General features: G+C 32.1%; 1 protein-coding gene across 3 annotated transcripts in view; it reads left to right on the top strand.

Annotated features, from left to right (window-relative positions):
• LOC122502339 overlaps window positions 1-18958 on the top strand; it is a 68519-nt gene that overhangs the window by 24547 nt on the left and 25014 nt on the right. For 2 of the 3 annotated variants that reach the window (XM_043612341.1, XM_043612360.1), the window contains exon 1: window positions 15318-15454. The exons of the other annotated variant lie outside the window; for it this stretch is intronic. The gene's annotated coding sequence lies outside the window, so the exon portion shown is untranslated. Of the gene's footprint in view, window positions 1-15317; window positions 15455-18958 lie in introns of those variants that run through there. 3 annotated transcript variants of the gene reach the window in all.

The raw sequence follows: 18958 nt of genomic DNA, 5'->3' as shown, positions 1-18958 counted from the left end.
TATTATACTAGTTTTAAGTAAATCCGATGAATTTTAGAAAATGTCCGCCATATCGGATCCGCCATTTTGAATTTTCAAAATCTGATATCGTATTCGTAATCAGCGACTCCGAAAACCCCCGAGTAAAAAGTTTCAAGTGAATCCAATGAATTTTTAAAAATGTCGTCCGCCATATTGGATCCGCCATTTTAGTATGCTCGTTTGCGCAAATTTTAGTTTTCTAAAAAGTTGTCGACATTTTGAGCTGACTTATGAGATTTCGGTCTTGACTGCGAAGGGGTTAACACATCAGGCCCATTTCAGGACTATTTGGAAAATCTTTTCCATACTATAAGGTATAAATAAATTTAAAAAAATTTTTAAAAAATCCGGCCCGCAAAGTTAAAAAAAATTAATTTGTTTATAAAAGAAAAAATTTTTTTTTTAAATTTTTGTTTACATTTCGCAAAAGTCGAAAGAAAACTAAAACTTTCATTCCTTGACAACTTTTTCCTAAACTCAATATTTTCGGACTTATAAGCTATTGAATATAGGTCTACAATTAAAAGTCAAAAATTTCGAAAATTCATAACTCAAAAATTTGGAGAATTAAACAAAAATAAAAAAATACGTATCTGTTTTTTTCTATACAGAATAGGAAAAAAATATTTTTGGCCGATTTTAAGAGGACGACTTAAATTTTACGTGGAATTGCCCATATATATATATATATATATATATATATATATATATATCTCCCCATTATATGAAAATATTTCGCGGCCGTTGCAGTGTCAGGATTTTTTAAGGGCCCCCTAATGAGAGCCGTTATGTTACGTCAAAATATAGGTCAGTTTTAACATATTTTTTTACCTATATAGGTGGGTAAGAATTCCTGAAGTGGGCAACGGATTTTCCAAGGTTTGCAATTTCTATAATAAACTTTATAAAAATAAAGTACTAATAGAGGGACAAACAGTCTTCAAGTTTTATTTGAAAATATTCATTCGTTTATTTTTTATAAACAATTTAATTTTAATGTAACATTTTTTTAAAACATTTATATCTCAGAACTGGATTATCGGATTTTGATGAAAATTTTTGGACACAATTAATGAAGATTTGAGCTTTTTAAGAAAAATTATTTCAATGTCGAAAAAAATTATTTATTGTAAAAAATAATTGTTAATAATAAACAAATGAATAATTAATTGTGTTCTGGACCTTTTTCGTGAAAATATTTTTCAGAACCTTAAACAATATAAATCAAGGATTAAATAACTGAAAGAAAAAGTTGGTAGATCGAAATAGTTTATTATTTATTTTATTTATTTAAGATTACACTTGTTCTATGACAATACAGTACCAACAAGCGGGGAAAAGCCATGAGCTCCAAACATAAACAAAATAAAATAGCGGCTAAGTAACATAAATAATACAAAAATAACTTAAACCGTACGACGAGCGGACAGTATGCTAGACACTAGTTTAACAAAACTTTTTATAAATTGGACATTATTTGATGATAACATATTTGGTAAGTTTAAAGAACCATGCATATTTTGACTAGATAAAAATTCAACACACAAATGAGCACACCCTGGACAATTCATTAAAATATGATAAAGACTCTCCTCTTCCCAACCACAAGATGGACAAATTCTTTCGCTTCTAAATGAATAAGAAAATTTACCCAGATGAATTCGGCAACAATACTTGTTTAATAATCTAATTTGTGCATAAATTCTCTTATAGAAAAGTGGTAGATTAGAAAGAAGATAGCTCTGCGTATGAGGTTGGATAGAAATTTGCGGGTAAATCAGTAGACTCTTTGAAACAGAAAAGTGTTCTCTGTCACGAGCCCTGAGGTACCGTTCATAACTCTCCAACATTCTGTCGCTCATCCTACCCACAGAGTCCAGCGAAAGGTCCCACCATAAATTCTCCATATCATTCTCTAAAAAAAAAACTCTCAAATTCGAAAACCAATTAAAACCTCCCCCAGGATTCTCCAATGCGAGCACCCTGAGTCTGTCAAAACACAACCTGGGATACCTTGAATTATTCATTTGTGAAATTTTAAAAATCCAGTTTAGTGTAAGTGACAAGACCCGATGTGCCACACTAAGTGATCCTGTCTCCAACCTAACAGCGTAGTTTGGAGTATTTATAGGTAACAACAAAAGTTTCTTTATAAAGGAGAGTTGTACCCCCTCAAGGCCATCTAAGTGGTTTAAGCCCTATATCTGGACCCCGTAGAATAAGACGCTTAGAGCCTGGTTATCAAAGAGTTTCTGATAAGTATTCCAAGTAGCCGAACTTATTGCCCCATCCGCAGCCGGGGAGAAGGAGCCAGAATTAGCAAATACAATACCCAGATAGCTGTACTGTTTAACCACTTCAATACGTTCATTACTACCGTAATTAAAAGAGTTGAATCTGTTCGCTGAAGCGTTGCCCGATTTTGTAAAAACAACTATCTTAGTTTTAGTAGTATTCACAGTCAAATTATTTTCCTCACAGTAAGAATAAAGGGCCTCTAGCTTCCTAACCAATTCCACAGGGGAGTCCGACAAAAAGACATAACCGTCAGCATATCCCAACATTAATATTTCCTCAGTACTGTTTATTGAAAGACCCCTGCAACCCTTGTCAACAAGATATTTTTCGAAGTCACTGTTAAACAAAAGAAAAAGATAGGGGCTGAGAACTTCGCTCTGCAGAACTCCCAGTGTAATTCGAACGAAATCAGTACATCCCTTGTCGTTTTTAATAAAAGTAGTGGCGATTGAGTAAAAATGTTTTAAAATGTTAATAACTTTTGTACTAACTCCTAATTTATGTAATTTCATCCACAGAAGATGATGTGATATGGATGGAAAGGCCCCCTTAAAATCAATAAATAGAGCGTACACTACTATCCTCGGTCTACTTAGGTGAATTTGAATTATTGACAAAAGTGAAAAGAGATTATCAATGCAACCTCGACCCCTTCTAAAACCAGACTGCGATTCCGGAATCAAATTCAGTTCATTAGCCCAAACCACAAGCCGGTCACAAATCAGCTGTGTGAAAATTTTTGCCAGACAACTAACCAAAGTGATCGGCCTGTAGTTATCGGTATCATCAATATTTCCCATCTTAAAAAGCATAAAGCAAGCTAGCTTACCCCAGTCTTTCAGGATCACTTCCGTTGTTAAGATTTTATTAAAGAAAACCTCCATGAAAAGAATCCAATTCTGCGGTAAATCTTTATAATAATCATACGCAATACCATCGATACCAGGGGCCTTACCATTCTTACAACGAAGTAAGCCTTTCGTAATTTCTTCCGTGGAAATGTAACCGTCCAAAAGCGGATGAGAAATGTTAAGAAACTTAGATTCTATTTGTGGATTACATAAAGTTGTAGGATAGGAAGCCAAAAGAAACTCATACCACTGTGGTAAGTCAATAGCAGAACAACGAGGAGTTCTCGATTTGATTGAATTAACAATTCTCCAAAATTGAGATGCATTATTACAACTGGCTAAATTATTAACAATATTTTCACGATAATTTTTCTTTTTATTTTTTATAATCAATTGCAGTATATTTTTCTCATTTCGGTATTCGTTTCTAGTCTCCTCAGAAAATTCTCTTTCTCTCGCATGCTTTAACGCAACAGCTACACGATATCTTGCCTCTTTACACTCCCGGTCAAACCAAGGTTTATTATTAACATTAGAATCACAATTAGATGCCCTAATCATACGCAGATTCTCCGCTACCGATGAAATTACAGAGGTTAAGGTAGCATTCAAACCATCCACATTTTGCTCCAAATCCGCCACCTCCCTTCTCATCGACATAGATTGAAAAAATTCATCTGCTTTGTTCACATTAAACCGTAGCCTGCGCGTATACTGCGACTCACCACTTTCAGTAGATTGCTGTGGAGTCGCACCACACAAGACCACCGGCAAATGATCAGAAAGAGAGACTATGGGAAGCACCTGAAAATCACTAAAGAGATGCAAGGCATCAAAAGAACACCAAACATGAACCACAACGCTGAACCCTTGCACCCCCGTAAAAGTAAATTCAGCAGGTGAGTCAGTCAGAGAGCGGCCATTTAAAAGAGCAAAATTCTCAATCTCCATAAAATCAACCAGTTTTCTACCTCTAAAATTAATACAATTATCCAAAGAAGATCTTGTCCGCTGTTTTTATCTCCTTCACTTTACTAAAAACCTCACTCACCCATCGAGCCGACAAGAACTTGACTAAAACTGGACGTGAACCCTTCATTTTTCCCAGACGAAAAGCATTATCAATGGCAATGTCTGGGATATGTAGACCAACACTTATGAATATGTCCAAAAAATCCTCTAATTTAAATAAAATCAGATTCTTTGCACGTGATTGTTTATCAAGAATTGATAGGATATTTTCCGTACGAGACACTCTAGAGTCACAATCACAAACTTTACTTGTCAATTTATCCAACTTATTCGCGCAAGAATGAATATCAGTAGAAAGATTATTATGCGAGAGAGTTAAATTGTCTATAGCCGAGAGAAGTTTGTCTCATCTCTCTTTCTCTTGTGCTGATTCCTTATAACTCATTTGAAGGTTTAATATAAACAGGTGACCGAAATGTAAACAATGAATCAGCGAACAGCTCACTCTTAATAGAATTAAGATATTCACTTTCTATCAAATTCAAGTTATTAAAATAAAATTTAAAATAAAAAAAGAACAACTCGCCTGGTCCTTTAGTCTTTAAAAAACGAAACACAAAAGTTTTCAAACGTAAAGTACATGTGACACTAATGCACAGAGCAATAAGAGCAAATAGCTGTCAAAATAATAAAATTTTACACTCTCACTGCATTTAATCCAGACTTAAGTCAAAGTTTATTTAAGGAAAAAAAACAGAAGAAAAGCACAACACTGAGACAAAAAAGCAACTTAAATGCCACCAAATATATAACAATTTCCTAATATTGTATTCTTAAAAACTGAAATACAGAATAAGTATCTAAAATTTAAGATTATTAGTAGAATTATTTTACCACATTATTGTTTATATTATTGACAATAATATGTAAAAATAATTTTTTTATTCAGGTATTTTTAAGAAATGTAATTTATTTTCAATTAAATAAATTTTACTTTGTTGGTGTTTATCTAGTTATTTTGTTTTAATTTTTGACTAAATTTGTAAGTAAATAAAAAATTTTTTTGTTAAATAAGTAAGAAGTTCACAGTAAAAAAATTTTCTTTAAATTAAAATTTTTGTTATGGATTTTTATTGAAACTGGTAAAATTTCGTCTAAAGCAGAGAACTCAAATTTCCTTGTGTTAGATTAATAAAACAAATTATACAATATTTCTTGAACAAAAAGTTAAAATTGAAAACTTTCCAAGTGTAAAATATTGTCTTCTGAGTAATAAACAGTTTTTTTCTTCAAATTATCGTTGATGATATTAAAAAAATAAATCTAACATAAGCAAATTTAAAATCTTTGCTTTAGACGAAATTTTACCAGTTTCAATAAAATTCCATTACAAAAATTTAAATTTAAATTTTTACTTTTAACAAAAACATTTTTTATTTACTTACAAATTTAGTCGAAAATGAAAACAAAAATACTTTGTTAAGTAAACACCAACAAAGTGAAATTTATTTAATTGAAAATAAATTACTTTTCTTAAAAATACCTGAATAAAATAATTATTTTCACATATTATTGTCACTAGTATAAACAATAATGTGGTAAAATAATTCTACTAATAATCTTAAATTTTAGATACTTATTCTGTATTTCAGTTTTTAAGAATACTCGGTGTTTGTGGTGAGTGTGCAAAGAACTTATGGAGCTCCATGTCAAGCCGCAACGCACGGAATAACGCGACCGCGCTCACAAAAAAATTCACAGTTAATAAACTATTTCGATCTACCAACTTTTTCTTTCAGTTATTTAATCCTTGATTTATATAGTTTAAGGTTCTGAAAAAAAATGTTACGAAAAAGGTCCTGAACACAATTAATTATTCATTTGTTTATTATTAACAATTATTTTTTACAATAAATAATTTTTTTCAACATTGAAATAATTTTTCTTAAAAAGCTCAAATCTTCATTAATTGTGTCCAAAAATTTTCATCAAAATCCGATAATCTAGTTCTGAGATATAAATGTTTAAAAAAAATGTTACTGCCAAACAACTGATCCTGGTACTTCCGGAAATGTATCGGGTAATGTTTCTAGTCATTTAAATTCAACCGTGATAGTTGGAGGTGGAGATCAGTTGGGTCGAAATGAGCAGAGTGGTTTAGAAATTTGAGAACATTATCGCGTAATAGTAACGAAAGTCTTCGCGATGGGATCTGGGATCGAAGGGGGATATAGTAGATACGGTACCCCCCCTCTTTACATTACACCCGCAATGCATCGTCGAATGGACTCGTTGGAAGAGGCAGTGCTTGCATTGACAACTAAATGCGATCAAGAAACGCGAATGAGAGAACAATTTTCTTCGTCCGACGAAGAATTGCTCGGTTTTAATTCGCGTCAAAATAATCAACCGCCAGTTAACCCTCGATCTTCGGTTAATCATACACAAACTGAACAATTAGTTCAAAATCGCGGTGATTTAAATTCGGTTCGACGGGTCGATCAAATTGGAAACGATTCAAGACGCGTACACTTCGATACTGTTCCTGGGTCGCTGAATGAAAATTTTCGATCTATTAATGATGGAATAAGGGGCGCTGAGAACTCGCGTCCGAATTCACAACCGAATGTTGAAAACTCTACCCCTCGTTTAATCAAGGTAACGGTTGGTATACCATTAGCAGACGAAGAAATTTTCGTAACTGAGGATCAGTATCGTCAGATGATCGATTCCTCATGGCATAGTGTCAATCAGGTTAACAAAAATAGTAACGTGAATCGCGAGTTAGGTTTTCCATGTAATGATTTTAGCGTTCCTGATCCTGACTTCTCAAGATCAGGTATTCGTAGAACGGGTTCATTATTTTCATGGAATGATAGTGACTCTAGTGAGGATGAACAAGTTGGGCAAAATCATTTAATATCCATGGATCAAAATAGATTTGGGGGTTATTCTTCGAATAGATCACAGAATAGATTAATTCTTTCGTATTATTCAGCTTCTGCGGAGAATTCAAGTTCTATCCAGATCGGTCGAATACTAAATTCTTGGAAAATATCCTTCCCTAGATCAGAAAAAGATCCAGAACAATTTCTTCTCATTCTTAAGGACTATCTGAGTACGAGTGGTATAGATAAAAATTTATTTGTTCCATGTATTTCAAAAATATTCGAGGGACCATATAGATCTTGGTATTTAGTTAACAAAAGCAATTGGCGTTCATGGAAAGATTTTGCGTGTGCATTTCGCTTTGAGTGGGGCTTTAAAAAGGACGACGCCGACCTCCTTCTCGAAGCTCGTGATCTAAATGTAGAGAGAGCAGAAAACTTAGCAGAATTTGCATGTAGAGTACGTTTAGTATTTAAAAACAACTTAAACAAATTTTGTCTAAATTTAATTCTCGGTTAACATTTGAAATATTGAACTTGCCTTTAACGAATGAACGTAATTACATCTTTAGTCGTTCAGCTAACATTCAAAAATCAAGATCAAAGCCTAGAACAGATTTATGCGTAATAAAATATCAAGTTGACTCTGATGATGACCAGTTAGATGATGTTCAGTCAGATACTTCAGAGAATCATTCTGATTCTGATCAGGAAGTTAGTTTGAACACGGTTCAGAATCGTGAGTCAAATGCTTTTAGGAACGGACCTGAATCTCGAAATAATCATTCGTTTAACCAAAAAAGATTCAATCAAAATCTTAGGGACTTTGATAGATCTAATAACCAATCAAAAGCGGTAACCAATTAGGAATCTTCACAGAACAATGCGGCTGACAGGGATTCGTCGAAGTCTTTAGATAAAAAGAAATTCTTTTGTCATAATTGTGGTCAAAGCGGTCACACGGTTCCCTATTGCAAATCAAAAGCGCAGCTTGTTTGTTGTCTCTGTCGTCAAGTAGGACACACTAACACTAATTTTACTAATAAGCAGGAAAACGAGAAGTGCATTCAGTAATTAATCCTCCACTTATTGAAACAAAGGGCAGATCAGAGGAAAAAGAAAAACTTAATTCTTCATCCAATATTAGTCAAACCAAGGATTTGGATAAAACTTGTCCTTTTTCGTCGAATGTAGAGCCGATTAGAGATTTGAAATTGACTGTTTCCCACCTTGAAACCCCACCTCAAGAGTCAGTGAGACTTAGTCTATTTTTCAATGATTCGATTTGTTCTTTAGACTCGGAAGATGAGTTTTATGATCTTGTTTGTGATGAATTAGAAAAAGAGATAGAAAATCTTGTTAGTTTATCGACAATTAGTAGTGATGATTCAGTAGAGTTTATTTCTAAAAAGAAAATTGATCATGAATTGTTAAAGACTGGGAAACCTATAGGATTGCCATCCCACGCGATTCATCGTCTTGTAAATAGGCGAATTTATTGTCCAAATGATTCGCTCACAGAACCTAGGAAAACTGTTAGAGTTCCAGTAGAAATTTCAATCTTCGGACATAAAATATCGGACAGTGGTAGTGAGAGATCATTTTTGATTGAAACATCTTATGATCGCGTTAAAGGTTATCAATTACAGGATCTTTCCCCTGATACAACTTCTAAGGGAGGAGTTCGGTTAGGTGATAGATCGGTTGTTAATACCAAAGGTGGAACTTCTTTTGTGATTGATATAGGGGATGTTTATGGACCTCAGTGGTTTAGTATCTTGCATGGGTTATCGAATGATTTGATTCTTGGAATGGACTTTTGGTTGAATTTCAATGTTAAACTCGATCCTTTAGACAGGAGTTGGACCTTAGAAGGTAGTAAACATGCCTATTCATTATCGCAACGTAGTTCAGGTTTTAATCTTCTCCAGAGTGGATACTATTCCACATCGCCAAAAACCCTATCGTCGAAGTGAGATCGTTAGAAAATATCTAGAGCAGGAAGTTGATCGTCTGTTAGGAAAAGGTTATATAAGGTGAAGTGATAGTGACTGGGCCTTTTCGCCAGTTGTTGCTCCAAAAGCAAAAGGTGGATTGAGGTTTTGTATTAATTATAAACCCCTGAATCGGAAAACCAAGAAACCTGCCTATCCCTTGCATAATATGAGATCAATTCTTTCGCAATTACATCAGGCAAAGTTCATTTCTACGATCGATATGAGTGAAGCTTTTCATCAAATCCCGATGGCTCCAAATAGTTGTAAATACACTGCTTTTGTTGTTGAGGGAAAAGGATTATTAGAATGGACGAGAATGCCTTATGGTCTCACAGGAGTTCCATCAACTTTTCAAAAATTGATGGATGTTTTGAAAAGACGATTTCGTGATCTCCTCGTTGAAAGGAATTTACCAAATAAATGGGTGAATGGTAAAGTATTTACTTATCTGGATGATTAGGTTATTGTTAGTGAGACATTTGAAGATCAACTCGAAATATTGTCTCTTGTTTTCATTGTTTTTTGTGAAGCGATATTGCTGATCAATAGGGAAAAAAGTAGTTTTGCTTGTCAAGAGGTAAAATTTCTCGGATATATTGTTGATGAATTCGGAATGAGACCCAATCCTGAAAAAATAAAGCCGATCATTGATTTTCCTGTTCCAACAGATAGAACTAAGTTACGACAATTTAATGGATTCGTTAATTGGTACCATCGTCATCTTAGGAATGTTGCTAGGATACAAGGTCCATTGAACAAGCTTACTAATGTAAAAGTGCCATGGAAGTGGACAGAGGTTGAACAGAAATCTTTCGAGGAAATAAAGAGAGCTCTCATCAATGATCTTTGTTTTTTTGTTCCAATACCAAGTCAACCGTTCATTCTTTATAATGACGCTAGTGATTTTGGGTTGGGCGCTATTCTTGTTCAAAAAGATCCTAAGGGTGAAAATGACATTTTGATCGAGGTTTTAAGTCGACCGTTACCAGGTGCGGAACTTCATTACACGACAACGGAGAAAGAATGTCTAGCAGTTGTTTGGGCAGTAGAGAAGCTTAGGTGTTATTTAGAAGGCATGCCATTTACCGTCATCACTGATCACCAGGCTTTGCAATGGTTGCATGGAACTCGAACTAAAAAAGGAAACTCGGATATTATCGTTGTTCATGACTTATATACTAAGTTTATGGAATTATTCGCAGTTCGAAATCGGACGGGAAAAATTGTTGTCAAAGTACTAGACACAGTTTTTGATCGTTGGGAAATTCCGGAATCAATCGTGACTAGTGATGCACTTCGATCAAATCAATCGAGAAATAACCACATTCAGACAAGATGACAGTTTTTTTCTGGCGAGATCGCGTCTCGTTACATTTTGTTTGTTAAAGAACTTGAATTTGTCGAGAATCATCAAAGACTTGTCTAATAATAAAACAAATATCAACAATCTTCATGTCAATATTACTGAATAATATTTTTAGTTACAATTCGTAATAATTAATTTAATTAATTAAATAAATCATTTTCTTTTATTATAAATAAAGAGATTAATTTAAATAAATTGTAGTTTTTATTGATGAATAAAAATATTTACAATTTTATTTAAAACTTTTTTTACTTTAAAATAATATGAATAATTCTTTTTCATTGATTTTACTTACAATTAAAAGAAATGATTGCTTTGAGATGTAAATAATTTATTGTAATATAATTAACAAAATATAATTTGAACACAATAATTATCTTATTTAAATGGTTATTATATGTAATTGTGATTACAATTTGGAAAATGAACAACAACAATCTTAATGATAATTACTTAACGAATAATTATAATTAATTAAAGAATTACATATTGTGAATCATCTTTTAGAACAAAACAGAAAAGTGTTCATTTGACTACAAAAACTTAAACAAACATTCTTTTTTTTGAAAAATGTTTTAATTTGAAGAAAGACATTCTTATTTTTGGTGGTATTTTCCCTATTTCTTTTTATATAACTAATTTTCTAATTCATCGCAATTATTTAATTGGTTTAAAAATTTGATAAAAATGCTATAAAGACGGATTTAATTAACTTCTGTGGTAGTAAATTTGACATTGAGATTGAATATTATACCTATTGTAATTCTGTAAGAAAATAATTTAATAAAGAAATCTTTATTACACTTCAAGGTAAATGAACTATAAATTAAAATTTTTATACAAGAAGTTGTGAACAAAAAACAATTTTCTTGTATACAATTTTACATTTGCACATTTTCGTTAAATTTTACGATATTAAGAAATAAACCCCCAGAAAATTAAGAAAAATTAACACTTTGTTAATCGGCTATTGCTAATTTTATAATTTTTGAAAGAGAGCAAGAAACCCAAGAATTTACTCCCATCAACGATCTAATAGACCTATCATTCAAGCGGTTTCGATGCTTTCTAACGGTCAGAGAACTGCGTGAAAAAATACGCTCCGAAGGAATCGAAGATGCCGAAATTGCTAGAAAATCTCGAGCCATGCGTGCCAGACTAGGATATCTTTCTTCATTCATCTTCCACCATTTCAAAACGTCGACTGTTGCTACTGCTCTTTCTTCTGCAGTGTACAAATTGACTTCCCTTAGCCAGTCATTTCTCGCTGATGTCGCAGGCGATGTTTTGTTTCCTTTAAATAAGGAAAAAACATCTAAAAGTCCATCGTCTTCATTTTCGGATCCAGGCTGATTCACAGATTCAACATAATTAGGGTCTGCCTATAGTTTTATAATGAAAAAGTTAGAATTTATATTTATAATCTTTAAAATGGTTGACAAATCTTTAAATATTTTCTTTTAGAAACAGATAATTTTAAAAATATTAATGAAAAGTAAGTAAAGTTACTTATACCGTTTGCTCAGGTTCCTTGTAGTACTGAGTTTTGAAAATTCTCTTAAAAATCTCAAACGATGAAGCTTTCATTTCTATTCCCCAATTTGTTGCATTGAAAGTTTCTAATTTATATCTTGGATCTAAAATCAGCACCACGCAGTACATCCAATTGCTTTTATCATAATGTTTAAGTAGTTTTTCCAATCCTATTTCTAAAGCCGACAACATATTTTCTTCAATCGAATTGCGAACTTTACTCTTTAATTGATTAATCGATTCTTCCATTTTGTCAAGCAGCATATTAAATCCCACAATGACTAAATTTAATGTAGGATACTTTTCTCCGCCTAATATTTTCGATAATACTTTAAAGTGACGCAGATACTTATAAATTTCCTGAAGCAGTAACCATTCATTGTCGGAGATGATCAATCGATTCAAAGCATTATTGTTTTCGCAAAGCAAAACTAAGGCTTTCTGCAATCGTAACCCCAAATTGATCATGTCACATGTAGAATCCCACCTGGTTTTGACATCAATGTTTGGAGAAAGCATTTTTATGCCACAAAGCTGACAACTGCTTTCGAGCTTATTTTTCCATTGCTCGGAATTTTTTAACAATTTAAATAAGTTTCGTAATTTTGTTAAAGGAGATTCTTGAAAAGTTGTTTCGACATTTATTAAAATTTCGTTTACTGCATCATTCGACTTCTCTTTGTCAGCATCATCATCATCATCATTATTATCATCATCGTCATCATCGTTATCTTTATTTCCTTCTTCAGTACCAATACCATTTTCTTCTCTAATCACTTCAAGTCCCAGATGTGTCAACATTGCTTGAACCGCAATATTTAAAATGTGTGGATAACATTGAAAATGTTGGTTCTTATGATCAAATGTCATTAAATGTGATAATTCTTTCATAAACTTGAAGTTTGCTTTCGTGTTATCTACTGTGATTCCTAAGACTTTGTCGGTAATTTTAAAATCTTCCACAGTCTCGTAAAAGGATACTGCTATGTCCTTACCAGCATGCAATCCAAGAGAAGGAACAAAGTCAACGAGAAGGGAATGTAAATCCCAATTATCATCGATAAAGTGACATGTGATACCAGTATAACTCTTGCGGGTTATAGAAGACCATCCGTCTAAGGTGAACGACAGTTTCGAATTATTGTTTTGTAAAATATTTTTTACGGCAGCCTGCATTTTTTCAAATCTATTTATCACAAGTGTCTTCATTTTGTTTCGCATAGGGATTTCAACAGTAGAATTCAAATAAGCAAATAATTCTCGAGTTTCGTTGTCATCAAAGAAATTTATAGGGAGATACTTTTTTGCTGCCCAATCAACAAGTTTTTCCTCCAATATTTTTTTATCCAAACGCTGCAAAATTTTGAGTATGTTATTATTCCATTAAAAGATCAGCTTTATCTATTAGAACTAGTGCAGAAATTTTATTCAGGCCGTGGTCGGGGCCAGATTTAGAAATCTAACCTGGCTCCGGCCTGGGTCCCGATTTCACCGATATTGAAATTTTTTGTGAAGAATGTTCTAATAAATTCTAAAAATTTAGTTCACATTCTAACTAATAAATAAAAACATGATTTTTAGTCTGCTCAATTCAAATTTGGAGATTTTTAAAAACAATATTTAGGATTTATATATTTGTAATAGTTGGTAGGTAAAACAACATTTTTAATTAGTATATTAAGAGCCGTAAAATGAACAACAAATTACTAATTATCATTTTTCAGCACTAATACTGTGCATGTTGTTTTTCTTTTAAAAATCTTATTTTGCAACAATAAAAAATAAAAAATAATAATTTTCTATGGTAATAAAGGTTAAAATATATTATTTTCAAAAAAGTTTTAATGAATAAAAATTGTAATTGAAGAAAAAGGACAATTTTCTTTTAATAAGAAATAATTTAAGTATAAATTTGATTATATTTTATTATATCAAAAATAATAAATATAATATTTTTTATATTCAATTTAATAATATTAGTGAACATTTATTATTAGTTATATTTTAAATGAGTTTTTGAAAATTAGTTCGTACAATTTTATATCTCAATTCAATTAATTCAGAGTATTGAGAAATATATTTTTTAAAAGCTTTTTAAATAAATTCAAATAAATTAAATGGTAAACAATTTGAGAAAAGAAAATTAAAAATTACTTTTTCGGAGTTATTGGCATGAGGGTAAGTTTCTTTGTATTCCTCTTGGTGAAATTTTTCAAGATGCCGTTTAATTCCCGAAGTATTACTTGCAGTCATTTTAATCACTTTTTCCACAGGAGGTACTTTTGAAAAACAAAGTTTGCACTTGCCCCATTTTATTCCTTTTTCGTCGGTATGAAACTCAAATGATTCTTCTAAGGCTTTTCCATTCAATTTACGCCGTTTAGGGTTAGGTGGGAGATTTGAATCCAAATGAGAATCTCTATTTATTAATTGAAATAAACTTATCAATGTAAGTAATAAAGTTAAAAATTATTATGAATGATTTAAAATTACTTGGAAACTTCCATGTTTCTTCTCAGTTTTCACGTTTTTAAAAGTGTAAAATTTCGCATTAGTGAGAGGTTGTCTGGCTAACGAATTCAACGAGAAAAATGTCAAAACATTGAAACTATTAAAAAAAGAAACAGACGAGAAATAACAAAAAAACATATGAGAAGCTTGATTTTAAAATTTCTCGTACAGCGATTATAAATCTACGAGAGAGTCGAGATTCTCGTATCGAAGTGCATCACTAATAAAGCATATAATTTCCGCGTACATTGGTCAGGACCATAGAGAATGGGATGAGAATCTATCGAAAATACAATTTGCATGTAATACTGTGCCTCATACAGGTACTCGTATCTCCCCGTTTTTCTTGAATCACGGTCGCGAGCCTACTGCCAAGCAAGATTTTAAATCAAGCGAGACCGAAATGAGCATTGACGCTCTTGCCGACGACGTGGCAAAGACTTGGGTTGATCGTATGAAGATCATTGACGAATTTCGCCATAAAATTAAGAATAAATTACAAATTTATTCTGAAAAGCGACTAGCCAGGTCGAATGCTGATCGAGGAATGTCAGTTGAGCTTAAAGTAGGTATGGAGGTTTATTATCCGAACAAAAAGCTTAGTAATAAAGCAGAAGGTTATTCCTCGAAGCTGGCTCATCTTTACTTAGGCCCTGTTTTGATTTCATTCAAAAATTTATGGCCCGGGTACAGTCCAATTGACAGATAAAGTTGGTAAAATTGTTGGCAAGTATTCAGTTTCGAATTTGAAAATACCTCGACGAAGTTTGCAATTGTTATAAGATTGTTTTTGTAGATCGATTAATTGAACGAGAATCTTCGTGGGATTATCTCTCTGCCGAGTTTCGACAACATTTGGACTTCCGGCTAAGCAGATTCACTTAGTCAAGAGTAATAAGATCAGAATGGCGTCAAATTTTGATCTAGATCAGTCTTCTGGGTTGCTTGACAAGTTTGAAGTAATTGAAGGAGTATAAGAAGAACATCGAGAGTTGGATTAGTGACATCGATCAGCAAGTAAGTAATTACCAGGGTCCTCGCGAGGTTGATAATGAGGACACCAGCTCCGATACTATCTCGGTCTCATCAAAATTTTCTACGTCTACCAGATTGGATGAAAATGTTTCCGATATTGTCTCGTCTGAGGCACTTAAATAAAAAATAAATTAATAATTTTTTATTGCACATTTACCCAGATAGCACAAAAACTCCAAAAAAGTTTCCAGGAAGTTTTCCGTGGTAACTTCGGAAGTTACCTTCGGTAGCTTCCTGGAAAATTCTCTAACATACACCAATGTCCGCACTTGGAAGTTTCCCATGGAATCTTCCAGGAGGTTTCCTGGAAACTTTCTTGGAAGCTTCCTGCAAATTACCGGTGGAAATTTTTTGGAAGTTTTCAAAGTAAGTTTCCTGGAAGTTACCAGGAAGTTTCCAAAAACTATTAATATTTTTGTTAATGAAATTATTATTAAAAAAGCTTTAAAAAATATGAAATATTTATATTTTGCATTATTATAAAATAAAAAAATTAGTTTTATAAAAAAAAAGGATTTTCATAACTACAGCACATGAGGGTCAGCGGACTCGAACCACAAGTCATAGGCCTCCAAGTGTGCTGCTGGGATAGCGCATTAATGCGCTCAACCAAATCGCCACATGACATCGTGAAGCAATTTATCCCATTAACGCCCAAATGTCCAAAACTTTTGACTGAAGTTCAAGGTAAGAATTTTTATCCTGAATGATTAGACTTTTAAAAATCCTTCGGTACTAGGGGGTATTGAGGTCCGCTCTTTCAGAATCCGGGGTCAAAAAAGCATTTCGACCATCAGGGAAACCAATATGGCGCCCAAAATGGAGAAAATACTGAAAAAATCGTATGTTTTTTTTTAAACACGCTTTTCACATCAGAGGCATTATTTCTCAAACGTCCCAGCCCAAAAAAAAGTCTTGGGATTGGCTTCATATTTTGGGAAATTGTTATCCTATATGAAAGTAATAAATTTGCAAAATATTAGTTCTTTTAAAAAAAATTCTAGAAAGTAGTGGGGGTTGAAGTTTTGACATTTTCAGTAACACTGTGATTTTCAAATCCATATAACTTTTATAATACTTTACCGATTTTAATGTTTCTATAATGCATTTAAAGCATTTTTCATGTACTTTCTAAAAATTTTACAAAAAAATTTTTAAAAAAACTTTTAACCCTCTATTTTTAAAAAATAAAGTTTATTTTTTAATTTTGACCCAAATGGGTATTTTAAAAAAAAAATTTTTTATTTTTATTTGAAAGCTGACATTTTTTCCAAAAAACATATATGTTTCGTAGTGGGATGGCCATAAGTTTAGAAGATATTTAAAAACAAACTAAGCGGCGCGCCCGCGTCGCTGTACGTTACGCTGTCGCTGCGCCGTTGAACGACACAAATATTACTGTTTCCTCTTCATCTGCTTCAGTAAAAGCTCTCTGCATTCTACAGGGTTGAGACTGTCATAAAAATAATGCTTGCATTACTGTTACTAAAAAAAATTTTAAATAATTAATTTTGAAAACAGAAGGGTAAAGCTTAAAAAAATTTTGACTGAACAATTTTGAATAAATAATAAAATTATAATTATAAAGAAAATTATTTTTAATAAATAAATTAATTTTGAAAAAGAAAGCTTAATGTTTGAAAATCAAATACTTTTCTGATTCAATCGAAATAAAGATTTATATGTATATGTAATTTTGAAAAGCCTGCGTTAGTATTATTGTTAACTTGGGTTTAAAGTTGAAAGAGTTTTTTTTTTAATTTAATTGACGAGATAGTACATAATTTTTTTCATTTTTTACTCGGTTTTTGTTGTTGAGAAACTCGTGGTGTAATTGTTTTTACTTTTTTAGGAAAATTATCAAATCCCTTGTATAGTTTGAGCATTATCTAATTTGTTCTTTAATATTTTTTGCTGTCTCAAAGTAGATGTCTTTGACACTGTAAAATGTTTGGGTTTCTTTACAATATTTTTGCGTCTAGTCAAAAAGAACTTTTGCAGTCAAAATTCGATTATTTGGAGAATATTGAAGACTATGGAATTTTTGAATTTGATAATTTTCCTAAAAAAAGTAAAAAGAATTACTCCAGGAGTTTCTAAAAAAACCGAGTAAAAAATAAAAAAAAATGATTTATTATCTCGTCAATTAAATTTATAATTATAATTTTATTATTTATTCAAAATTGTTCAGTCAAAATTTTTTTAAGCTTTACCCTTCTGTTTTCAAAATTAATTATTTAAAATTTTTTTTAGTAACAGTAATGCAGGCATTACTTTTATGACAGTCTTAACCCTGTAGAATGCAGAGAGCTTTTACTGAAGCAGATGAAGAGGAAACAGTAATATTTGTGTCGTTCAACGGCGCAGCGACAGCGTACCCAGTAAACGAAAACTAATTGAAATGAATTAAAAAGAATTCACAAAGAGCTTTCGTGAATCCCGCTTTGTGACAAATACGAATTGGAGCCATGATGCAATTTTCCTGAATTCGTGAAACTGTATTGAACTTCCGAACCTTCTATCCGTACCAATTCACTGGACAAGTTTTGAGCCTTTAATTTTTTTCAATTCGTTAGCACGAATTCAATGCATTCCTTGGCCATTTCTTTCGAATGCGAATTCGTTTGGACAAATTGGTACATATTGAATTAAATTCAATTGAATATACAAAGAGCTTGAGTGAATCCCGCTTTGTGACAAATACGAATTGGAGCCTACCAAAAATGTTAATTCGTTTCAATTCATTTGAATTAGTTTTTTTTTACTGGGTAACGTACAGTGACGCGGGCGCGCCGCTTAGTTTGTTTTTAAATATCTTCTAAACTTGTGGCCATCCCACTATGAAACATATATGTTTTTTTTTGAAAAATATGTCAGCTTTCCAATAAAAATAAAAAAAAGAAATTTAAAAATACCCATTTGGGTCAAAATGAAAAAATAAACTTTATTTTTTAAAAAAAGAGGGTTAAAAGTTTTTTTAAAAATTTGTTTGTAAAATTTTTAGAAAGTACATGAAAAATGCTTTAAATGCATTATAGAAACATTAAAAACGGTAAAGTGTTATAAAAGTTATATGGTTTTGAAAATCACAGTGTCACTGAAAATGTCAAAACTTCAACCCCCACTACTTTCTAGATTTTTTTTAAAAGAACTAATATTTTGCAAATTTATTACTTTCATATAGGATAACAATTTCCCAAAATATGAAGCCAATCCCAAGACTTTTTTTTTGGGCTGGGACGTTTGAGAAATAATGCCTCATCAATAAGATTTTTTTGGGCGGGTCTCATGTATGCTATAGGTGGATAAAATAGTTGTACTTTCGAACTGTGTACTTGACAACTTGAAAATTCAAGATGGCGGATCCAAAAGGGCAGAAAAATCAAAGCAAAATACTTGATAAATAGCAAATGCATCATCAATATTTGAAACTTAATTTAAATCATCTGAAAATTACTTCTCGGGGGTTTTCGGGGTCGCTGATTA

Source organism: Leptopilina heterotoma, unplaced genomic scaffold, assembly GCF_015476425.1.
Source record: "Leptopilina heterotoma isolate Lh14 unplaced genomic scaffold, ASM1547642v1 Lhet_107, whole genome shotgun sequence".
NCBI classification, from domain to species: domain Eukaryota; kingdom Metazoa; phylum Arthropoda; class Insecta; order Hymenoptera; family Figitidae; genus Leptopilina; species Leptopilina heterotoma.
Note: the sequence above shows the minus strand (reverse complement) of the source record. Positions and strands in the feature narration are given on the sequence as shown.